This window comes from Sorex araneus, chromosome 1, assembly GCF_027595985.1.
Source record: "Sorex araneus isolate mSorAra2 chromosome 1, mSorAra2.pri, whole genome shotgun sequence".
Taxonomy (NCBI): Eukaryota; Metazoa; Chordata; class Mammalia; order Eulipotyphla; family Soricidae; genus Sorex; species Sorex araneus.
The window spans coordinates 429,280,427-429,306,560 of record NC_073302.1 but is presented as its reverse complement, the minus strand read 5'-3'; the positions used below and the strand labels follow the sequence as shown (position 1 = coordinate 429,306,560).

General features: G+C 38.6%; 1 long non-coding RNA gene across 1 annotated transcript in view; it reads left to right on the top strand.

Moving 5' to 3' along the window:
• The window catches only part of LOC129406591 (uncharacterized), a 71,857-nt gene that overhangs the window by 27,525 nt on the left and 18,198 nt on the right, over positions 1 to 26,134 (top strand). Inside the window, exon 3 of the long non-coding RNA XR_008631092.1 lies at positions 16,855 to 16,946. This is a non-coding gene — a long non-coding RNA (uncharacterized LOC129406591). The remainder of the gene's footprint in view (positions 1 to 16,854; positions 16,947 to 26,134) is intronic.

Sequence of the window (26,134 nt, the reverse complement as noted above, 5' to 3'; positions counted from 1 at the left end):
AGAATGTAGTATCTGAAGGTATATAACTTTAAGGCTGTTCTGTAGTACAGATGGAATTTCAGGGCCTGATATGGGATAGGTCTGCCATATAGTGATTATAAATTAGTCTGTTAGGATTTTATACTTTTTTCTTGGCTGCACTGGGGTTAACTTTTGTGAAACTTTGTAGTTTCTGTTATGTGTCCTCTACCTTAAATTGGAGGAGGAACAATTCTTTGATATCAAGTAACGCCTCAGTTTAACTTTCTCACTCAGAGTATATTTAGTCGACAGATAACTGTTGACACATACTAAATATAAGTAAATCGCAAGTGTTAGGCAGATATTAAGACAAGTCAGGCATTATTCTCAAGATGTCTGATCTGCTGGGAACTTGGATTCTGCAGTTAGACCCAGACCAGATTCAGTTATTTGGTTTAATTTTTTTTCCTTTGGTGAAGCAAGATAGCTTTTATTGAAACTTATTTAGAAAGATGTGAAGAGGGAGGAAGAGAGAGAGAGAGAGAGAGAGAGAGAGAGAGAGAGAAGTACTTGCAGGCTTCTCCGGAGATACAGACAAGCAAAAGAAACATGGAGATTAGCAAGCTAGATACGTGTTCAAGGGAGAACATGAGCTTGAACAGCAATCTCAGTTCTTGTTTTTGACATATAATAGGTGTTTATTTATCCTGGGGAAAAGCTACTCAGTCTCTAAACCTTCATGGGATATCCATCTTGTACATGTCAACACCGGGATCCATCTCATAGGAATGGTGGGAGCTATAAAGGACTTGAACAGAAGTACCTTAATTGATTTGGCCTTTTGTCCCCATTTCAGAAATTAAACTACTACCTTCTTTAATTGAACAGACAACCTACAGTCATACCCAGAGCTAATGCTGTCTTCCCCTCCCCCATTCCCAGCACTCCCTAGGAAGCAATATTTAAGTACCTGTGGGAAACACAGATGTAGAATGTTGAGTGTCCTCCGAAAGCACTGGCCACACACACAGAAAAATAGCATGTTATTCTATAGGCCCAGAGCAATATGACTTTGCTGGAAGTTTAATATTAGAGATTAGTCATTGAGAATTACCTTTGGGGAAGAACCCATTTATACTTGAGGACAACTGAATGGCACTACCATTCAGGCAAACAAAAGAAATAATGGGGAAGAAGACATCATTATCTTTTATCGTTTTTTGGGGGTCACACCTGGTTATGTTCAGGAGTTACTCCTGTTTCTGCACTCAGGAATCACTCTTGGCAGTGCTTGGATACCGAATCTGGGTAGACTGCACACAAGGCAAATGCCGTGCCTGCTGTACTATTGCTCTGGCTACAAAAGTGGACTAGTAATTATATTTATTTTCGTTGGGGTTATGTATGTACTTGTGGTAGAACTCGGATGCTAAGGGAATAAATTAGGCTGAAACTAACATGAAGCTCACTTCTTAACTCATCAGCAATTGCTGAGCCTGTTCTCCTCTTGTGAATTTCAGCATCAGCTCTACTTACCAGTACTGAAGAAGTAAGACTAGAGTGTCATCTCAGTGATTGCCAAATATGCATGGTTTATGTTCTTATAGCTTTCGAGCTGAATAAACAAGACTGTTAACCATTTTAGTAAATGAAATTTAATAAGTGGTAGTGTTGGATCCTACCTGATGATAGAAGGAGTTGAATGACCTTGGAGCAATAACACAGTGGGTAGGGCGTTTGCCTTGCATGCGGCCAACCTGGGTTCGATTCCTCCCTCTTTCACGGAGAGCCCGGGCAAGGTACAGAGTATCCCGCCCACACGGCGGAGGCTGGCAAGGTGGCATATTCGATATGCCAAATAGTAACAAGTCTCACAATGGAGATATTACTGGTGCTCGCTTGAGCAAATTGATGAACAGTGGGACGAAGTGCTACAGTGCAGAGTTGGATGTTCTAATTGGCTATATTCTTTAAATGTTGGGGTTCAACTTCTTTAAGCATCTCTAGATATCACTCATTGCCTAGCCATGTGTAATACTTAAAATGTAAATATATTTGTAGTTTTAAAATGTGACAATTGCTACATTCAAAAAGGTACATAATTCTGGAAAATAATAAAACTTTATTAATATGTGCAGTTACTTTGTGAGAGGGGACTTTATTTTACTACATTGTTATAGCTATGTATGAAACGTATGTTGGTCATCCATGAAATATTTTTAGAGTACTGACTGTCCTCTCCTGCATTTCATATTGGGTCAAGGATCCTTGATTGTTAGTTGTTTCCTCCTTTGGAAAAAACAACTGGACATAGACCAAAGTAATGTAAAAATGAAAGGGAATGCAGTGGTGTCCATGTCTGTCATTTAACCAACAGAGTAGAGTTCTGACCTCAGAGATTGAATGTCTTGCTTCTGTAGTTCCTCGTTCCAGTCTCCAGTAATGGGGTTGCATTCTGGGAAGTGTAGTCTCATCTTAACCAAATGGCTTCAGTCCAAATTTCTGCACGTATCAGTGCTTGCTTCTAATTGTTATCAAGACATTCAGAATCATTTCTGCCTACGTTATATCAGAATAGTTGTTTAAGATATCACAATGGTTTTTAGAGTAAAACTTCGTTATATTATTGTTTGATTTTTCCATTAAACCATATTTTTAATTTTTAAAGCCATGACATATAGCAGAGGTAATATTATCAAACTTTTTTCTGTTAAAAAAATTTGTTTTGATTTGAGAAGTCAGTTTGGATCTAGTGCTAATATTTTAAATATATATGTACATATAATACAATGCCATCTGGTGACAAATATTGCTTTCTGGCTGTTAAATAGTTCACTATCACATTTACTTATTGGTAAGTCAAGAACTTCACTTTCAATCATAAGATGTACTCTAGACATTAGGGGGATTTTCCTAGTAAATAAAATACAAATAATTTTTTAAAAAGGAATTTTCTAATAGATTTTATTATGTATCTGTCATGCACCTATAGTGAGTCTTGATTATCCATCTCCTCAATTTCATTTGGAACAAAGTGTGCAAAGAATTTTTGTTCATGTAAAGAAACATTTCAGAAACATAGCTTACACAGACTGAGCATGGATTTCAAGACTAGGCAGCCAGTGTTCTGAACTTCACATGTACTAAATTATTAAATATTTCCAAGCACCAAAGGACTGTTCTAAAATCTTGGAGGACAACCAAGTGTTCCGATACTTTTCTCATTGCCTCTGGGTTATTTACCTGTTTGTTTAACATAGAATGACTCTTCGTAACATTCAGCTTAAATTCATAGGTCTCCAGTTTACCTGTGAGCATTTGATAGTGTTTTTTTAAAAATTTGTTAGGGGGCCACACTCAGAGCTGTGCACAGGGATTACTCCAGGCTCTGTACTAAGGGATCACTCCTGGTGTGGGTGGGGGATCATATGGGACACTGAATATTGGGTCAGCAACATGCAAGGTAATCTTTACTATTTCTCTTGCCCTGATAGTTTTTTAAAATTTGCCTCCTTGAAATAAAAATACAATAGCCACAACAAATTGAAAAAAATTGTTTTGAAACCGTATCGGTATTTTGTTAGAGTAAAACATAAAAAAAACTATCATATAATCAGAAACTCCAGGTTCTAATTTTTTCCTGGCCACTTTCTAATTTAATTTAAATCTGAGTCATATATGCACAAAATTAAAAGATCCGGAGTTGTACAAGTTCATTATAAAACCTAGCAATCTCCTCACTCTCATCTTTGCCCTAGTTCTTGCTCCTGGGAATTCAGTTCTGAGACCTGACTATGATTATTTACCTCCAGATCTCTAAATAGCATGTTGCTGTTTCCCATTTTAAAGTTTCAGTTTGGGGCATCATTGTTGACTTCCAGGACAGGAGAGTTCTCTTTCTTAGTCTTCCTCTCCCTATGTGTGTTGCCTGCCTCACCTTTCTCATTGCAATTATACTTAATTGTCATAACATTTAGTATTTATTTTACTGTGACTGTGGAAGCATTCTTCATATAATCAGTAAGAAATGCCCTCAGTCCCTTTGGACCAGAGGAAGCTCTTGACGGAGAGACTTTCTGAAGTCTGTTGGACAGGGAGCTGTAACCACTATCTTTTGTGATGAATAGATGGGGAGAGGAGAAGTCGCTGAATAGGGTTGCCAGGTGTGAGAAAAGACTGAAAAGCATCTGGGATGTGAGCAATTAATATTTCAAATATTGTTTGAAACAAAAGCAAAGCAGAAGAGAAAACTTGATGGTAATTTGTCACAGATTGTTGTAGGAAATGATAATGTTGCGGACACTGGAAGGAAGGATATGCAGACTGTAAGCTGTTTTCTTCACTGCAATCTTAGATTTGCCATGGTTGTGAATAGGGCCTGAGGTCATCTGGCAGAAAGGCTTTCGTTATTACTTCACCTGTGTATACACGTAGGAGAAAAACTTGAAGGCAGTGGGAATCTACCCCGCGTGGCGAATTTGCTGAGAAGCTGTCATTCTAGAGAGTTGGCACTAGGAGGCCACAGAGACCACGATTCTGATGGACTCTGCATTAGTCATGCGTCATTCAGGCTGAGAATGGAAAAAGAAAGCTAGAGCCAGAAGCCCAGTTGAACTGCAATAAAAATTAAAAATTCACAATCCAATAAATTACATTGCAAATTATTTGTCTTCTCATCATGCAGTAATAAACAAAGCTAAAAAAGGCAGCACCATCTCTTTCCTTGCTTGTGACATCGTAAATAAAACAAGCAAAGCATGTATACTTCCCTGCAACCTCCATTTGGTGCTTGAACCCCTGGCTGAGAGCCTGAATTACTCTCCACTGGGATGGCTTCATTAGCTTTCGAATACACCACACTTTTTGTTTCATTTCCCTTCATTCTATCCTATTTCTTGGAAACAAGAATTATCGTCAGAGATAGTTTTGTTCACGTGTCCCTTATGACTAGAAACCTTTGTTAGTTTCCAATCAGATTCTTTCAAGTTCAAGCCTGCTTGTACATTGATTCACTTAATAGCTATGTGTGGGTTCTTTATAAACAAGACAGACAAGAGTTCTGACCCATGAGCTTTATTTTTGTACATATATATCCTTCATATTGCCAGCATAGTCTCACAGCAAAATATGAGTGCCTTTTCTCCCCCAAATATTTACTGTTGTATTTTAAAACACAAATCAACCTCTCTGTAATTCATAGTTATCTTTTTTTCAGAACTTCCTTCGGTTGTTAAAAACCAGATTTCCCCCATTTATTCCATGAACAAGGTTCTTGCTCTATTTTCTTTTCTGTTCTTCTCTGTTATTGGTTATGAACACGGTAGCTTTTTATATCTCTTTCTGTTGTGAATGAGAATACTTACCAAGCTCAGTATTCTGATTAAAGGGAAACAGTACCTTAATTATGTAACACGCCTTCTGGTTCATTTTCCCGCAACCCTTCACTTTTGTCTCCTAACATTCCCGCAGTTAACAGCCAAGAACGTTCTCCATGCCCATAAGCTTTGGGGAATGTGGTATCTGGCCTCAGCCCGCTGCCGTACTATCTTGGAACTGCCATTCCTGCAAGGGAATTGCTTGAGCAAGAGCCTGTGACCTAGGTCTGGCCCATGGGACTTCAAGAGATCTGCTGGAGGGTTCCCTTCCTGTTACATGGGAAGTTATGCCCCTCGGGGGGAGAAGCTCCAGGTGCCTGGGGAGCTAGCCCAGGCCACAGCTGCCAGAGTGAGTGCTGGGGGTGGGAAGACAAGTGGAGCTGGCGCTCTTGTTGTCTTGACTGGGCCAGTCCTCCTTGGGCCGGGAGGATCATGAAGCGGCATTTAGCTGGCTCCTCCTCCTCCCAGCCTCAATTTAGATTTCTCTCATTATTGACCCTTGTCCATCACCTGTCGTGAACTTGCTGTACTATGTCATAATAACTTGCAATTCGCACAGTGGACTGCAAACTGCTAAGAGCAACAATGTTTTCTTGTTCATTGCTGAGTCCTTAGGAACTAGAACAGGACCTGGCAATGAGTTTTGAATTATCTGTTTATATTATCCCAAAAAGTAACACAGGTTTCTAGAGCAGGGACAAATACTAGAAAAATAATCTAAGAGGACTACAGTGTTTAATCAGGGATGATATCTCAGGGATGATATCTCCATGGTCCTGGTTTCACCATCCTTTGAAATGTAAACTTAAATTTTAGGGGAGAGAAACCTATTGCTTTCTATTCTGTCATCTTCTACGTTTTTAAGTCTTGTCCTTTAACTTTGGTCCTAAGAAAATTTGTTCAGAAAGCTCTTTACCGTATTAGGGGAATTAAAAATACATCCTCGGGGCTGGAGCGATAGTACAGCAGGTAGGGCGTTTACCTTGCATGTGACTGACCCGGGTTCGATTCCCAGCATCCCATATGGTCCCCTGTGCATTGCTGGGTGTGACCCCCTCCCCCCAAAAAGAAAAAAAATACATCCTGACAGTGACACATTAGATGCTTTTTAAATTGTTGGATATGAATATTGGACTAAAAGAGTAAGCTTAGCAATTTCAACTGGGATAAGTGGTTTGGTGAAACTGGTGGCAAAGTGTCTCAGAATCATCTGGAAGAAATTGTTTCATGTCAGCAAAATACTCAGATTCTAACCTGTTTCTCTATTGTATTCCCCAGGGCTATTTCTATGCCCCCCCCATCAAAAGAAGGCGAAAACTTTTCTAACCTTCTAACCCAGTTGTGTCCCCTCTGGGGCTTTCCTGTGAAAGTTAGTCATGGAACTCTCTGTCTTGACACCTTACCCCATACGTCAGTGTTGACATCTGTTCCTGCTGATTGTTACACTTTGAAGTTTGCTTTTATCAGTTTCGTGGGATTTGTTCCAGGATGTTTCTTGGATTTATTTTTAATCATTTCCTTTATATCATGATTTTAAGCAAGTTTACAGCACAAATACATGACATATAATCAAACTAAGAAAAAGGTTACAAATGTATCAGTTGCTTTATAAATTCAGATTTCTTAATTTTTATTGTCAGCCTGCAAAATGGGTATTATTACTTTGTTTATGGTTGTTTTGACTGGAGTGATAGTACAGCGGGTAGGGCGTTTGCCTTGCAGGAGGCCATCTGGGTTTGAGTCCTCCGTCCCTCTCGGAGAGCCCAGCAAGCTACAGAGAGTATCTCGCCCTCACGGCAGAGCCTGGCGTATTCGATGTGCCAAAAACAGTAACAACAAGTCTCACAATGGAGACGTTACTGGTGCTTGCTTGAGCAAATTGATGAACAACAGGACGGGACAACAGTGCTACAGTGCTATGGTTGTTTATGTTTTTTTAAATTTGTAAGGGGTATTCCAGGGCCATCTGGCTGAGCTGAGGGGCCACCTGGACTGTAACTGATAGGGCAAAGGGGTCCCTGCATTGTGGGGGATTGAACTTTGGGCATGTTCTCCCACTCTTTGAGCCATCTTTTTGGCCCCTAAATTTTAATTCTTTTGAATAAATATGCAGAGGTATAGAACTACTGGATCTCTTAATTTTTTGGAGGAATTGCCATAATCTTTTCTATCTGTTGCACTGTTTTGCATTCCATTCTACTCTGCACAAAGATTCTGCTTCTCCACTGACCTATCAATCCCTCTTTCTGTGTTTTTGATCACTTACATCCTAACAGGAGCAGAGGGAATCCTCTCATACAACTTTCATGTAAATTTGCCTCACTGTTAGTGATACATCTTATCATAAGATATTGGCCATTTTTTTCCTTTGAAGGAGGAGGTTTATACAAGGTACTAGAGAATTGTTAAAAAAAGGGGGGGTTGGGGCTGGAGCGATAGCACAGCGGGTAGGGCGTTTGCCTTGCACGCGGCAGACCCGGGTTCGAATCCCAGCATCCCATATGGTCCCCTGAGCACCGCCAGGGGTGATTCCTGAGTGCAGAGCCAGGAGTAACCCCTGTGCATCGCCAGGTGTGACCCAAAAAGTAAAAAAAAAAAAAATTAAAAAAAAAAGGGGGGGTTACTTTATTTCTTGCTGGTCTGTAGAAATTCCTTAGATGTTTTAATATTATTCCTTATCAGCTACATAATTGAGAATGCTTCTCACTCTTGGTTTCTTTTTCATTCTTGGTCATTTCTTTTGCTGTGCAGAAGTTATAATTTTTTTTTAAAAATGGATCCTGTTAACATTTGTGGCTGCTTTGATTCTTTCATATATGCATTATAATTTCTATAAACTGTATAAACTGTATATTGATCTGTGCTTGTGTTGATGCCCTTGTAAGTTACTCCAACAGTCTGCTAATACGAGCAATGCTAACAAACATTGTTCTATGTGCCTCTTTCGATACATGTGCCAGTTGCCCTGGTGGGAATTCAGGAGTGGAGTTGTTTTGTTGTACATATTGTATCTTCCCAATTACCAGACATTGTCAGATCGCTCTCTCAAAGTAGGTTCTTTCATTACTGTATGGTATTTTGCCAGTCTGGCATGAAATTGTATCTGAGCCTAGCATTACATTCCATTGTACTGACTTCGGACCTTGTAGGGCTGTTTTCCACTCAGATTGTCTTTCCTACTAATTAGCTACGATTTAAAAATTTTCCAATGCAGTTGCTTGTGTTTACATGTTTATTTTTAGTTCTTCACGTATTCTGTAAATTAATACTTTGTTGGTTATTAATATCTTTTCCAAGTTCATGTCTTGGTTTTTATTTTTTAAAAAAATCTGTACTTAGAATGTAGGAAATTTATTTACTTTGTGTGGTGCCGGGCATCCAACTGTAGCCTCACACAGGTGACGCACATGCTCTATCATTTGAGTGGCATTGTGGCCCCTGAACTTAACTTTTTACTTATACTTGATACTTTTTCTTCATAATTCTCTATTAAACAATCACTTAGACATAAAAATACCTTTGTTACCTCATTAAAAATTTACATCTCAGGCGTATTTATTTTACTACTTTGATTAGGATCTATATGCTATTTGAGTAGAAATGACGGTAATAGTCATGCTGGACTAATTCTTCTGGCCCTTAAAAAGAGCTACTTCTGTTACTTAATGTTATGGTAATTTTTGCATACTTAACGAGGAAATTAGGAGGTATTTTTCTGTTCTCGAGATGCGAGAATTATTTTTTAATCATAAATCTGGGTAAAGAATTAACAAAATGATTTCTCATTCTCTAAGGACAAATATGACCTTGGATGAACTTTCCACTCAGTTCCTCTGAATCCTGATAATAGTGGAAAGTCAACCATGTTACTAGGCAACATTGCTTACGGTAAAAGTGACCTTTATTTGGTTTTGTGTTTGGACTGAGAGCAACTACAACTTGAATTCAAACATCTTGGTTAGAGGCTAGAGCTTTGCATTTCTTAGGCCCACTTTTCAGAAATGGACATGAAGCTGCCTGGGACCCCTTCGGGCATCACCCCTTGGGAGAGACCCGTTCTCACTGTCACACAGGGCTCAGGGTCCAAGTGCCTCTGCACTCACGCTGGGGTGCTCCATTTCTTTGCATCTGAACTGTGATCCAAATGCCAGAGCAAATTGCTCCTGAATCTTGGGTCCTGCGGGGCTCCCTGGAGGACTCTGTACACGAAGAGAGCACCTGTAAGTGCCCTGCTGGCATGCTGTTTCCTTCACTGCTTTCTGAGCAGCTGTCGCCATGGGGTAGCTTGGGCTAATTGGGCAGCTCCGAACATGTAATTGGAAGTCCCACATGGCCGTTGCTCAGTGCATCCACACCAAACAGGAATACAGTGTTTCCAGGACTGGTCTAAGTTTGTAACTCACAGCCTCCTGTATTCTGATTTTTCTATATTGGAAACCTCATTCTTATTGACTCTAAATGAATGTTATAAATTTGAATGGATTAAAATAAGCGTAGACCACTTGAATTTTGTTTGTTCTGCGCCTGGTGGTGCTCAGGGGCTACCCTTGGCTCTGTGCTCAGAGGACTGTGCAGTGCTGGGGATCATGCCTCCTTCGTGCAAAGCGTGTTCTCAGCCTGCCGAACTCCTCTGGTTCCCACTTAACTTTTGTACTTTGTTGGATTGCGTATTTGCTTTTGAAACCCAAATTGGTTGTGTTCCTAGAAAAATGTTTAAAAATGTTTTCGAACTCTGTGACTTGACGCTGGCTTTTCAGATATGACTTGTTAAATCCAATTAGATATCAATCAGAAACTTAGATACCTGGATTATCTAGCTTCTTTTTAATGCTCAATGGCTGCTCTTGGCCACTGCAGAGCATACTGAATATTATCAGTGCAGACTATTGTAATCATCACAGAAATAGATTTTTATACTTCATTTATCTAGGTGGTCAGACAACTTGGTATTTTTGTTCTAAATGTAATATAAAGACCCAGAGAAACTGCTAGAAAAAAATGAATCAATCTATCAGGGGAATTAATGAAGGCCCTAGTATATTATTTATATTATAATCTACTAGAATAATATTTTTCAGACTCGTATATCATGAAAAATTCTATTTCTCGTGGGATTTAGTCTCCCAATGTGGCTAGTTGCATTATATGTAGGAGATGGTCTTTCCCTTTTTGTTTTACTGTCCAAATAATTTGCTGAGTTTAGCAGAACTCTGGTAATAGATGCCTAATGTCAACCATTGGGTCGGTAGTTTCTGCTCTAGTCAATTAGGGGCACTGAGAAGGAGCCACTTACTGCTGCATATTGCCAAGGAGCAAGGAGACTGAAAGCAAGTGGGGTCCTGGGGTGCACACCCATCAGCCCAGTTGAATGCTCTTTGATAAACATCGTTAGTTTCCCAAATGTTTGAAAGACTCTAATACTGTCATAATTAATAACCAGGCTTTTTAGTATTGCTAAGAAAATTCAACCAAGAACATATTTGATACTCAATCTGAGGAACCAGCTTGAAGAAAGGTTTATAAACAAAGAATGGTATTTAATTTGTTGGTGGAATCTTGTCTTCTTGAACACAGAATTTAATTCTGGGTACTTGAATCTTCTCAGTGTTAAAGCATTATTGGACTTAACCTTTTTTCCCATCTTACTCTGGAATATGTAGACCAACCAACATTTATATGCATTTTACTTTTTACATTTCATAAGTCTTTTTGCTTCTGAGACACTTAAAGCAGCTTAGATGTTTTAGGCCAAAGGTAAAGCAGTTTAAAAAGAAATAAAATCAGCCTCAGTTAAAAGAACTTGAAGGACTAACTATTCCCATTCATATATCAGTATTTGGGCCTAGAATTGACTTTATGTTTTTTAGTTGCTTAAGTGAGAGAAAAAAAACAGAATTAATATAGTTCTGACAACCGGAAGCATAGAAACATCTGCAGAAACCAAACATTTCCTGGAACCAAAACTCAAGCAGAAATTTATCACGTGAATCTTTGTTTAAAGAACCTTGGTGAAAAATATTTTCCAGCACAGTTATGTAAAAGCCAGGATGCAGTTCGTGGGCACTGGGTTCTCTGCGCAGAGTGCAGACCCAGTGGCAGGAGATGTGGAGGAGTTGAGGGGGGATTGAACCCTCCTCAGAAACCCGCACTTGTGCTGATGTGAAAGCAGGCCTGGAGACGGAGCTCAGACATTCATGATGGTCTATGTGACCATTTGATGTTGTCTCCAAATACTAAGATCTATGTGGTTTTTGCATAGGAGCTGATTTTGTCCTATTCCTTTTAAAATTCTGGCAAGTGCCTGCAGTGAACATAGTGTTTTTTTGTAAATTATGTGAAGCTTTTAAGTTTGGAAGCAAGCAAGGAAAGAATATAAAGAACTGGACCCACAGTTTCAAACTGCCAGGGGGTTGTTTCTGAGTGAAGAGAACAATGCCATCTTTATTTTTTTTCAAGTTCATTAGTATGTTATCCTTTGAGAAGGCAGTTTATGGCTTCACAGTTTAGGTATCGTGGAAGAAACAACTTCTGCCTGCAATCTTGTATAAATATAACGAACTCTCAGTTTTTCCCGTGAAGATCCTGAGTTGAGAAACTTGAGGACAGCTGTCCCAGCACAGCTCTTTGAAGACTGTTTGCATAGCTCAGGCCTGCTAGATTGTGCTAAATGAAACTTTAAAAACAGTCCCAACATTTTAGGATTGATATTTACATATTTACCAAATATGATTGTTCTAACATAAGTTGTTTGCTGCTCATCCTAGTAAAAAGTGATTAATAATTTTGAGTCTTGATGAATTTAGTCATACCAAGCCAGCTCTTGAGAAGTGAGTTAGGAAGGGGGCTTCTTGGGGGCTTAGAAGACTGCTGATGTGTGCCTAATACACAAGGCTGCTATAAGGAGTCTGTAGATAAAAAGTTACATTTTATCCACCTGTTATAGTTATATAAAATGTGGCACATATAGCAGGTCCTTAGTAAATGTTCTTCATCTTGTCATGCTACTGAGAGGCTGTTCATAGGATTTTCATGCACACTTACAGACTTCTATACTAAGTCATAGAGATACATATTCTTAAGCATGTTGGGATCTATCATTATTTAAACAGTGCCATCTTATGTCAACACTTCTGTTAAAGTATTTGGTTGATGATAAATTTGGAAACACTGAACATAGTTTTGAATTCTTGATGAAATGAGATATGGTTTGAAGAGTGTGCAGGAGTAGACTTTTGAAAACATGCTCCAGTTTTATCTGCGACATTCCTTTGATAAAATATTCTTTGTAGCAAGTCTACTAAAAACTGAGCGGAGACTCAGAGTCCAAAGGTTAGAAATGGAAGTATGTGCATGCTGGTAACAGTCTGCGAGAGCCATGAACTCTTGGAACACAGGCATACTCACAAAAAAGACACGGGAAACATTTGGCTGTAGACTCAGAAGCCTTCGGGAAAGAGTAATTATAGATAAACCCAAGAAATTTAAAGAACCTTGTGAAAAGCAAGCACAACTCAGCTTAGTCAGTGTCTTTACCCTGCACTATAAGTATCTGCATGGCTGCAAATTATCATTACAGATACTGCAGCAGTTAGTATATTAGTAAGATCCAGGAACTCTGAGTCAAAACAACATTTACAGGCAAAGCATTAATAAATAATCATATACCTTGCAAAGGAGGAAATGGATTGGCAGCTATGATACAATTTGAGGGTGTCTGATATTGCTAATTGACACCCAAATGCCATATTTTAAAATACATTTATTTCACTGTCATCTCGTTGCTCATCGATTTCTTTGAGCGGGCACCAGTAACGTCTCTCAATTGTGAGACTTATTTGTTACTGTTTTTAGCACATCCAGTATGCCATGGGTAGCTTGCCAGGCTCTGCCGTGTGGGCGCAATACTCTCGGTAGCTTGCTTGGCTCTCCTAGAGGGGCGGAGGAATCGAACACTGGTCGACTGCATGAAAGGCAAATGCCCTACCACTGTGCTGTCGCTCCAGCCCACATTTAATAGAGAAAAATAAAATTTTAATTTTAATTTTTTTTCGTTTTGGGTCACACCCGGCGATGCACAGGGGTTACTCCTGGCGGTGCTCAGGGGACCATATGGGATGCTGGGAATCGAACCTGGATTGGCCATGTGCAAGGCAAATGCCCTACCCGCCCTGTTATTGCTCCAGCCCCAGAAAAATAAAATTATAGTGAAAAACAAAGATTCTGAGTGATAACATGCCTTAAGTCTTTATGTTCTAAGTTACTGAGTCATAAGTTGGTTAGGACAACATATTTCATGCGCTTTCAGAATGTGATGTGAGGAGTTAATTGCCTATCCACGATGTTACTTTCAGCCGTTGCTTATTCAATAAATATAGATCAAGGTGATACTTGGGGCGAGGCAGTTTCTTGTGATGGGAGAGCATTGAACAAAATTAAAACCTGTTCTCTGCGAAGCTTAAAATCTACCAAAGAAAGAGAAAAGGAAGAAAGAAGATACCTAAGGAGAATGATAGAAACGAATATGAACAAGTAAAGTAAACCAAAGTTAAGTAGGATAAAAAGTATAACAGTGATGATGGAAGGTGGGCTACATGAAATAGGGGGCCCCACAAAGCCTTCCCAGAGGGGTTTATTCCTGAGTATAGAGGCCTCCTTTGGAGTGTGTGTGGGAGGAAGTACCATGCAGATGAATATAGAGAGGAAATAGGAAGTATGAGCCTTGGAGTGAGTTATTCACATCCTTTAGGAACACCCTAGACAAGAGGGCAGAGAGACAATGTGGACAAGTACGGGAAAGAGAAGTAGCAGCTCCATTGAGCATTTCCTTGGACCGCTTAAGGACCACGTAGGCCATTATAACAACTTTAAATGAGAAGAAAACTTATTGGGGTGTTCTGAGCAGAAATAGGGCATTGATTTGATTTTGTTTGCTATGACTCTCGCCTGTTGTATGGAAAATAGTGTGCATGGAGGAAAAGAAAGAAGCAGCTGGGAGGCTGTAGCCCAAAAGGAGGTGATGGAGCTGCATATGACAGCAGTGGTTGTGGAAGGAGAGAGCAGCAGTTCAAATTTAGACACCTCTTAAAGATAGAATCAATAGGATGGGCTGATGGATTGGATAGAAGGTATGCGGAAAAGAAAGAAGCCTGGGATAACTTACAGGGTTTAAATAGGAAATCCTGTTAGGGAATTACTCTTGGGGTGGAGGAACATTAGGAGATTGGCATGGGATGGTGTTAAATGTGAATTAAATGTTCAAAGAGAGATGTTAGATCAGTTAGATAAGAAACTGAAAATATGAGCCTTAAATTTTGGTAAGAGGTTTATTTAGGTTCTTGTCAGTGGTGTGTTGTATTTAAAAGTGCTGAGATCTTTGTTGTATTTGAATGAGATGATGAAGGAGAGGGAGTAGAGTTTAGAACCGAGGGCCCCGGGCCACTCTGGTTTGTGATAATGACAAGAATTGAAGAGAGCCATGAACGTGGGGTCCATGAAACCAAGGCAAGATAATATTTCAAGAGAGGAGTGATCAGTGCTGTTAGATATTTCTTGATAGGTCCAGTATAATGAAGACATTTAGATTAGGTCTAGGTGACGATTATCACTGCTGCCTTTTTCCAAGTGGCTTGGAGGGAATTCATTTACCTGCTCTGTGGGATAGCAGTGGGTGCCTTGTAGATGGTGGTGGTGGTGGTGGTGGTGGTGGTGGTGAACTCTTTCTTTGAGGTAGTACTTTTCCTGACATAGTACATGGATAATAAAGCGCAACTTGGATGTTGATGGTGGCTTCATTAAACGAGCAATGTCAGAAGCAATGGGGTACAAAATTGGATTGGAATATGTTCAAATGAGAGTGATGGTTGGTGGGAGCAGATATAGTCAGCTTTTTTTAGTATTTCTGGAAAATTGGATTCAAGAAATTACTTGTGGGAATGTGGGGTGAAGAGACTCTCTCTTGTTTGGAAAAAGTACAGACTAGTTTTTATGTTGTGAATGAGGACCATCCTTATACAGAGAGGGAACACGGATGATGTAGTTGGATTTGGGATTGTGGGATGTTTTCATCACAGACAACAGAATAACAATAACTAGATTGTCCTTTGTCCTCTGACCATCTCCTTCTCAGTTTTTCATTCATTTATTCATCAAATATTTATTGAAGATGTTTAAGGGGTGCCAGGACTAAGTGAGGTGCTGGATAAGGAATAGTGATCAAGGCATGAGACAAGCAGGAGTGATCCTTGCACTCATGGAGTTTTTGTCTTGTGGAGACAAAATTATTATTTGGAAACAAGCTTTCTACAGATAATGAAGTTCTGGGAAGTGACATGATGAAATGTGCTTTGCGGGAAAGGAAACTGCTTTTGTGGTGTTGCTGTGGGTCATGGGGCATGGATTGGATTGGAGAATAAGAGTTGGAGAATAAGAGTTGATAAAAGCACCAACAATTTCAGTGAAAAGATAGTATCTGTGTAAATACTTAATACTGACAGACTTGAGAGACGGTACAGGAGTTAATACACTTGCCTCCCTTGCAGGCAGCAGATCCTGGTTCTATGCGAGCACTGCATATGGCGCCCACACTTTGAGCACCAATGGATATGGTCCACCACTCATAGCACCTCCCCACCCCCAACAAACAAAAATGAAATATTTTTAGTTTAGGTAGAAAAAGTAGAATTGAGAATATTTTTTATAATGTTTACCAAATTTCTGAGAACCTGTGAAAAGAGATCATTTTTTTTTGTTAAAGATAATGTCAAACACAGAAAAGTCTGACAAAGATGTCAATGATTTCATATTACTCTGCCTAAAGTGAAACTTTGAAAATGATTGTGTAAACTTTGTGGAAATGAAAAAGAAGACCACACCAACCTTTTTTTTTTTTTGCAGGAAAAAAGTGACACATCATTAGAGGCAGAATCTATCAAGAAAAGATAAAAGTACATGAGTATATTACTAAGAGTTAGTCTACTCAGTATAGCTTTAAATATTCATATCACATAAAACCTTTTAAAGTTTTTGTTTTAATGTGGTGAATGTACATTATCTTTATTTTTAGAATAAAACCAATATACTAAAAATAACTTACTGATTAACAGATATTTCAGAAGTTCCCCTCTTCATTTAAAAATGTCTTAGTTCGTATGATAAGTTACATAGTTAGAGGTGCCATTCAAGCTACATCTTTTAAAAAGTTACAGTAAAGTGAATATTTTTTATTAACTGTCTACTAAGGCTATTTTATTAGGTTTTCCTAAAATAGAAGGGAAGATGTAAAGCATCTTTTGATATCTCACATCTTCCATAACTCCAAGAACTGTACTAACTTGTTCTGAGGTGTGGGGTGGGGGTGAGGGGGTAAAGATGGAGGGGTGTAGGGGTGGGGGGTGGGAGAAAAGAGAGAGAAAAGGAGGGAGAAGTAGAAGTTATTCCCTAACTAGACAATCTACTTTGGGGAGTTCAGTGTTGATATTCACCCCTCACAATGGGATTTTTTAATTCACTTTTTTTTCAGGGTTAAAAGAGAAGTTAACTGAAGTTTGCCTTCCTGATCTAAGCTTTAACCCAGCCTACAATCCTACAGGGATAATGCTCAGTAACATGGGAGTAAGTAGCTGCTTCTGTGGTTATTTTTGTGTTTACTGCTTTAAAAAGAAAAGTTTTGTAATCCTAAAGCTTTAAAATATTGTGTACCTTAATTGGGTTCTTTACATTTTTTGTTAAAGAACTGTCTGTTATGATTCCAGTGGGTGAATATGAATAATGTTATTTTGCAAGGCATTAATCCCCTGATTTTATAAGGTGATGGAAGCATTTTCTTTGCATGATACTTTGGTTTTGAAGAAGACAGTAAAGATTGAAATGCACAAATTAATATTGAAGAAGTGTTTCATTGATTTATTTATATTTTGAAATATAAAAATATTAATAAGGCAGTGATTAAGAATTATTTAAATGCACCTATTACATATATGTATATACACAGAAACTGCCTTTTAGCACAATGTATTTTGATCAACCTGAACTAAATGCTGTTTATTTAGTGAAAATAGAATTTTAACAGTCTTTGCTATTTTCAAATTGCACCCCCCCCACCCAGCCCACTAATGCAGATACAAATCACAAAATCTGGCAGATTTAACTTTAATTGAAGAGACTAAGGAAGAAGGGGCATTATTTATTATTATTATTATTATTGTTATTATTACTTTTGGGGTCACACCCAGCGATGCACAGGGGTTATTCCTGGCTCTGCACTCAGGAATTAATCCTGGCGATGCTCAGGGGACCATATGGGATGCTAGGAATCGAAGCCAGGTCGGCCGAGTGCAAGGCAAACACCCTACCCGCTGTACTATTGCTCCAGCCCCACATTTATTATTTTTAATCAAAACATCGGAATGGAATTCTAAGAGTTGAGCTAGTTATCTTGATAGAAATTGTTTCTCAGAATGAAAGTTATTATTCCTCTTGTAATATCCATTGAAACTGTCTTAACAAAATAAAACATAGGAAACCATGAAATTGTACCAAGGCCTTGTTTTGGAATACTAGATTAAAGACAATTAATAAATATACAAGATGTTCCCTACTATAATAGGGTTGTTAAATTTTGGCTTGTGTTTGTTCTGCCCAATGTGACCAAATAGAACTATGGCATTGGAAATATGCTTAGGTGCAGTTGAGATGACCTTTGCAGAAATAAACAGCATATTTCAAAGACTTGTTATGAAAAATATAATTGTCAACAATTTTTGCTAAAGTTACATAATCAAATAATAACTTGGGTATGTTGAGTTAGATAAAAACCTTAACATTTTACTTGTTTTCCTTTACTTTTTATTGTGACTATGTAAGTAATTGTTTTAGTTACTGATGACTTATATGGTATTTCTAGTGGAAAGAACAAATATCATCATGTATGTCAACAGTCATAGTTATCTATTAGCGTTCTGTGAACCTTGAACCTTCTGATAGTTTCGTGGGTGAATTAAGAGGAACTTTTATTGTTTTAAGAAATATTCTTTGATTCATTAAACATTTATTGACTCTGCACTATGTGCCAGATAGCAAACTAGATTTTGATGATAGAGGATTGAACAAAATAAATAAGACAGTCCTTTCATGGAGCAAATGTTTTAATTGGGAAAATATAGGCTGAAGACAAACAAGTAACATAGAATATTCTCTTTTGAAGGATTATGGAAATTAGGGGTTGAGGAAGTTTTGGCTTTTGAGGAAAATTTAAATTTAAAATTTAAAAAATTAAAAAATTTTAGTTTTAAAATTTATTAATTTGCTTTTTGGGTTTTGGGCCACACCCAGCTGTGTTCAGGACTTACTTCTGGCTCTGTGCTCAGGGATCAATCCTGGAAGACTCATGGGACCATATGGGGTGCTTGGGGATTGAATCTGGGTTGGCTGCATGCAAACCAAGCACCCTATTCGCTGTACTGTGGCTCAGACCCCATGAAAACCTTTTCAAAAGAGAAAATTTCCATACTTCTCTCAGTGGGTGTATTTGTAAGATTTTAAATTACTTTTCTGAGATATCCTCCTAGGTTTGTGAATTTTAGGCCAGTACTTTGTGGGTGTGTATGTGGGAGAGTAATATTTACCTCCTAGGAGGATTTTATGGACTAGTTTTGTTTTGTTTTGTTTGGGCCACACCCGGTGGTGCTCAGGGCTTCTGGCTTTGTGCTCAGGGATCATTCCTGGCAATGATCAGGGGACCATATGTGGTGCTTGGGAGTTGAAACCAGGTCAGCTACATGCAAGGCAAGTGTCTTTTCTGCTGAGCTACTGCTCTGGCCCCCATGGACTAGTTTTTGTAAAGGGTGTATGTTTGTGTGTGATGTGGAGGTTGGTGTTAATGATAGCTTTTATAATTTTATTTTTAATTTTATTGAATCACCATGAGATAGTTACAAGCTTTCATGTTTGGGTTACAATCACAGTGATCAAACACCCATCCCTCCAGCAGTGCACATTCCCCACCATCAATATCCCCGGTATAACCCCCTTTCCCACCCTCCCCCTGCCTCCATGGCAGACAATATTCCCCATACTCTCTCTCTACTTTCGGGCATTATGGCTTGCAACACAGACACTGAGAGGTCATAGAAGACAGATGGAATAGAGAAGGGATCACTGAGAAAATGGTGGTGGAATCAGTCAGGATGGGAGATGTATACCGAAAGTAGTTTTTATAATTTTATAAAGAGCTTTTATAATTGAAGTTGTTTGGAAATCTGACTTCATTTCTTTGTTTTTGTTTTTGTGTTAGGGCCATACTTGACAGTGCTCAGGGCTTAGTCCTGGTTTTGTGCTCAGGTATTCCTGGCAGGGCTGGGGTAATCATATGAGGTATCAGCCTTTCACCTTACCTGCTGTACCATCTCTTTGGACCTTCATTTCTTGCTTTTAGCTCAGAAATTGCATTCACATTTTATATTTTGATAATTTAAATTTTCCTGAAAACAAATAAACATTTGGGCCTCCCAAGTGGTACCCAGGAGATCTGGGAACCCCACTAGTGATGCTTAGCCAACTTGGTGCAGTTCAGTTGCAAGGGCCTGAGGATGCAATGCTCTTTGGGCCCCTTGGTGCTATTGATATCTGGGTCTCGACCCTGCTGTGCAAAGGCCTGTAGGGCTGTACCTGGTAATGTTTGAGAACTAAGTGGTGCTGGGAATCAAACCTGGGTCTAGCATGCGTCTTAGCCACTTTACTATCCATTGACCCAGTTTTCATGGCCTTTAAGGAAGTTGCTGATGCATTGGAAGAAATTTCCCAAGGTGACAAGACAAAGCATCGTTAGAGTTAACTAAATCTTTGATCTGATTTACTAGCCATGTGGAACAATTAATCTCTCTGTGTTTCAGTTGCAACGGGAATAAAGTAAGCAAAATACTTAGCATAAATACTACATAATGTTTTTATCAGGGTCAGATAGGTAAAAGAACTCAAGTATATAAAAAAAATTCTATAAATATGAAATAATGGTCTTCAAAGCAGGTTCAGCTTAAGTTTTGCAACAGTATTTGACATACAAGAAAAAATGGAATGTAGCAAATCTTGGTTGAGAGTACTAAAACATAATTTTAGTAATAGAATCTGCAAGATTTTTCTTTTTGCCTCTATAGAGTTTTGTCAGTACCACAAAATCTATCATATTTGTGCCATCAGAGAGCTTTGTGGTCACAAACCATGATTGAAATCAAGCAATGGGTTTATTTCTAGGAAGCTCAATGTTGTTGAACATCTGACTGTCACAGTGTTGTTTTTTTTTTAAATTTTATTGAATCACTGTGAGATAGTTACAAGCTTTCATGTTTGGGTTACGATCACACAATGAACAAGCACCCATCCCCACCACTAATATCCCTGGTGTACCCCCCCTTTCCCACTCTCCCCCTGCCTCCATGGCAGACAATATTCCCCATACTCTCTCTCTCCTTTTGGGCATTATGGCTTGCAACACAGACACTGAGAGGTCATCATGTTTGGTCCATTATCTACTTTCGGTTTTTTGAGACTATTCTTTTGGTTTTGGGCCACATGGTGGTGCTCAGGACTTACTTCTGACTCTGTGCTCAGGGATCACTCCTTAGTGGTTCCATGGATCGAACCAGGGTTACTACTGTGCAAGGCAAGCATCTTATCCCCTGTACTATTTCTCTGGCCTGTGTCTCATTGTTTTAATGTAGTTGGTTTGCTGGCACTGTGTGGGTGAGTTCTTAATGGAAAATATTCAAGACGTGGTGATACATTTCAGATCAGACAAGTGCATTGGGCACTTGACGTAGAATGACATGCATAGTTCCATAGTTCCATAGTCCTATAGTTCCGTCACCTATTGACAGCTTTGTCACCCTTGTACAGTTCCTTTACTCCACATTCAGTTTCATCTTTCTGTAAGCAGCTCTGTCGTCAACATACAACTCTTCATTTGGCCCTTCCACCTACATATACCTCCATCACTCCATATTCAGCTCCCAAGAGTGAACAGTAGAAACCTTCCAGGTACAAGGTAGACACAACCTCTGCCCAGATCACTGTCTGGCAACTTGGTATGCACACATGTGACCTATAGAGAAGCAGGTCAGAAAAAAGAAAATTTGAAAAATAATCAGACATTAGGACTATGCTTCACGGGGGAAGTAGATTCAAGAGTTTAGTAAGAGAACCATCAATCTTTACAAAACTGAGCTCTGTCACTGATGTGGTGGGTTAAGATGTGGTATTTCCATATGCTGGAATACTGTTTGGCTATGAATGAAACTTGAAAACATGTGAAGGAAAAGAAAGTAGCCACTTAATGTATGATTACACAGACACACACCCAATATTGATAGATAAGCCAGTCATGATTGTATCCCAAAATTAAAATTCTCAGGTATAATTTTACCAGATATTTCTATTAAAAACTACAAAATTTTGCTTTGGGACAGGAAAGAATGCTTAAATAATTTGGAATATATTCCATATTTATAAGTTTGGGAGACTTCCCTAAACCTGACTATAGATTTAATAATGTCAGTCTCAAAATATTAGGAAATTATGTAGAACAGTATTTATAGAAATTGGTAAACAGATTCTAAAACTTACATGGAAAGGAGAGAATCCAGAATAGTCAAAATGATTTTTTCCCTTTTTTTTCGGGCCACATCCATCTGTGCTCAAAGCTTACTCGTAGATCTGCACTCAGGGATCTCTCCTGGTGGCACTTGGGAACCGTATGGAATGCCAGGGTTAAACTCAGGTCAGCTGCATGCAAGTTAGTGCCTTACTGCCTGTACTCTCTCTAACCCCTTGCCAAAATGACTTTAAAAATGAAGGATGAAGTTGGAAGATGTACGCTATTTGATTTCAAAACCTTCATAAACTTAAGTTAATAAGGAGAGCCTGGTATTTGTATGCGGATAGTTGAGTAGAGCAAAATCTCCAGTAATAGATACGTAAGTGGCCAGTTGCTTTCAACCAAGTTGCTGAGGTAATTCAATAGGCACCACATAGTCTTCTCGGCAAATAATGCTGTAATGGTGCTTACGTCCGTGTGAAATGAAATACCTCCAAGCAGGAACATAAAAACGCATCCTAGGCCAAAATGGAAGGAAAGAAAACATAGTAGGAAATGTGTGTCTTGGATTAGACAACAGCTTAGTAAATAGGCAGTGAAAAGGGTATGAAATGTAAAAGAAAAGATGATGAATTTGACTTCATCAAAGAAAGGCTTGCTTTTCAAGTGACACTGCTGTTGAAATCAAGCTGTATACTGGGAGAAAATATTTACAGAAGCTGTCTGCTACAGGATTTGCATCTGGAAAATATGAAAAGTTTATCTTGACATGAGTTACCTTTTCCAGGGTTTCGTGATGGATGCAGCTGTGTTTCCCTTGTTTACATGAGTGTTGGTTTAGGATGATTGGTCTAATGTTTAATAACTCTGTGACCCCTCCTCCTGGAAGACAATAAATAGTCTTTTAGGTAAAAGTGGGGTCTCTGGTAGAAAAATTAACCTGCTTTTTGTGTAACAGCAGCCCTACAACTTTTGACTGTCATTTTGCCTGTTTGCAAATAAAAACGTTCTTTCGAGAACAATTCTTTGATACTCACCAGCCCCTTTTCCCAAATAAAATACCAGGTATTTAGCCAAATCAGCCCTTTTGTCCTTTTTCCTCCCCCAGAAGCAAATCTTTTAATCAACTAAGATGTGTAGGACACTAGTTATTTGCCAGGTATGACGATAAGACTTACTTGCAGTCATAGTCAAAGCATAAAGTGCGGTGTCTGGGCCGAGTCCCCAACCTGCTTCACTGGGGAGAATGTTGCAAATAAGAGGGATGGGGGAAAACGTGGGGAAAAGAACTAAGTTTTGGAAGGGGCTAGAACTTGGCTGGTATCCAGGTTGGAAGAAACTTGGTGATGACCTGAAAGTTACTTGTTGGGTCTAAGAAAGAGGAGAGTCAAGAGGTGGAATGAGTGGGGGAAGATGTGGCTTTTTGACCAGCAGGGTATGGAGAAGATGGGAGAAGCAGGAGTCGGAAAAATTCAGCTTCTGCCCTGGCCCACTCAGCAAGTGGTGATGTATCACTCGTTGAGGTGGGAATACGGAACACTCCAGAGTTTTATTTGTTTTACTTGTTGATTGGGAAACCAGGAATCTGCTTTGGAAGTTTCATCAGGGCAGTACAGCCATTTGCACACACTTGATTGAACTTTAAAGCTAATCTTGCCTGTCGCTTGTGTGGGAGCACACACGCGGGAGGGTGAGGGAGGAGCATGAGCACTGGTCCTGGCAGTCTGTCTCTGCAGCATCAGGAGCCACGTTCTGTCTCATGCTTACAGGTAAGACCAACGTCGAAATCTTTGGGAAGTTACAAAAAGGAAAAATTCTTGCTCACAAAAACCGTTGCCATCAGAATCGAGGGCTTCTCTTCAAGCCCGTGCTCTCCCTGGAGCACTGATCCCACTTGTTTGTCTCTGCGTGCCTCTGGTTTCTTTGCTTGCCTGTTTCCACTCTGAGAAGTCCATGTCCTCTCTGGAACAAGTACTTTTCCCTTTCTCTCCACTCACATCTTTCTAAATTAATTTCAGTAAACACTATGTTGCTTCACAAATTTTAGAGAGCTTAGTAGTTCCTTTGCAACACTTGTCTCCAATGGGTCTTACGACTTACGAAGTATATTATTTGTCCTTTGTCAGAAGTAATGCAAAATCATCATTATTTATGTTCACCCTTCTGGCCTTTGAAATAATCTTTGTCATGTAAAAAAAATTATTTAAATTTGTTTGATGTTCCATTAACATAAAACATAAGGATTTTTGTTTTTTCGGTGCTGGAAATTGAAATCAGGGACTCATGTATGAGAAGCAGATGCCTCCAGCTTCGAAAGTATAAGTTCTTTATCATGTTCATCTACATTAGCTTTAATTGGTATTTTCGGTTTGATAGGTTCAATAGAAATTGGACCTAGATTCTACATACTGCTTTTAAACATACTTTGGAAAAACAATGTGGTCAGATCCTACTTTAAGTATATTATTGATTAAGATACCTTAATTGAGGTTTTAAGTTGCTTGACCTTGAAATGTAGTACGTTAGGTTGTTTTCTTATTCGTATAATGAAGCAATAAACGACCTACTAAGAAATGACGTTTTGGGCCTTCTTGCCAGCAGAGACATGTAAATTTTCCTTGATTCCACAAGGGGGCGTGCCTGCGTTGTTGCTAGCCTAAACTTCTGAGGTCTGAACATTTTAAGATGGGGCTGAAGTTAAGAAAAATGGACTGCTGGGAAAAGTCGAAGTAAAAGAACTTTTCACAGAGGAACTTGAAACAGTGGTGAAAAAGAAGGGATTGTGCATAAAATTTATCTCAGATACAAAAGTGACATTTTGTTGACAAGATAGATATTCTCTGGCAGCAAGACTTTTTTGGCATGTGAGAAGTTTTATTTTGTTTCTATCTTTGGCATCTGTGTCTATAAATCTTTTATATTAAACAGATATGGAACACACGGTTGAGTTTCCCAGTAGTGGCTCTGAATAATTAACATGGATTGAGCATAGATTTTATTATTTGGATAAGAACAAAATCTGCTAGCCCAGATTCGTAAATTAGAAAATTTTGAATTTATTCATTTTGTTGTCTCCCTCTGAATCACTTGGTTGATATTTTGCTTAGAAGATTGGGTTGGACAAGGAAAAGCATCATTTCTGCATACTACCTCTAGGGACATGGACCCAGTTTTAATTACTATGAAATTTAAAATGTTGACTCCAAGATTAGAACTAAATACAAAAAGATGTCAGTTGTGGACTTATTCTAATAAATTTGTGGAAGCAATTTATATCAGCTATGTATGTGTTCTTTGATTTAAATTAACAGCAATGCCTTACTTCTGTATTAGCATTATAAATATTAAAAAGTATGAGCACATTGTGTTTTAGTAACTATAATTAAACTGTAACACTTTCTGTATTGGAAAATACTCTGCAGTTAGAAGGTCAGTCCTAGGCATCTCTTATTACACTGAATTCTACTCGGAGAGTTTTTCCTTTGGGTTTGTTCACAGAAATAAAACAGTGTATAAACTTCAGAGTCAGACTTCCCTGGTTTAAATTGTTCTGGAAACTTAACAAAAGTGATTATCCCTATAATTTTACTATCCATGTACAGAAGTCAAATTTCTCAAGCAAAAGAAAGTAGAATATCTATAGAATCAAACATGGCTTTCTCTGTGTAGTAGCCAACCTTAAGTGATCTGTATTAGTAAACCATAGGAAGGGGCAATATTGTACAGACTTCTGAGATGAAAAATTTTTTGAAATGTTAAAATGTATCAAAGAAAAAAGTTTTGTATCTACTTTCCTACTTCCACCAGGATTATTTTCCTTGTTTCACAATGTAGGGATACTCATGATAATCTGTTGACCACAAGAATGTCACCGTATTGTATGTTGTGGTGAAAAGAAAGTAGAAAATAGTTGATACAGGGGTCAACTCTTCTCCTTTTATTTAAAATAATTTTTTAAGTTGTGACATGTTTCAAGCAAAGAAGTGTAAGGAACACCATATAATTAAAATATTAGTTATTGAAACATTGTCTATTTTTCCATAAACCTATCCTTATTGAAATTTACCATTTGGTGCATGTTTTACACTTCTCCTAAACAGACATATTTCTAAACATAAGCAAAATTATGGTATCTTTAAAAACATCAACAAATGAAGTATAGAGAGGATATCATTTACTTGGCACTGCAGACTTATGTGTGTAAATATAAGAT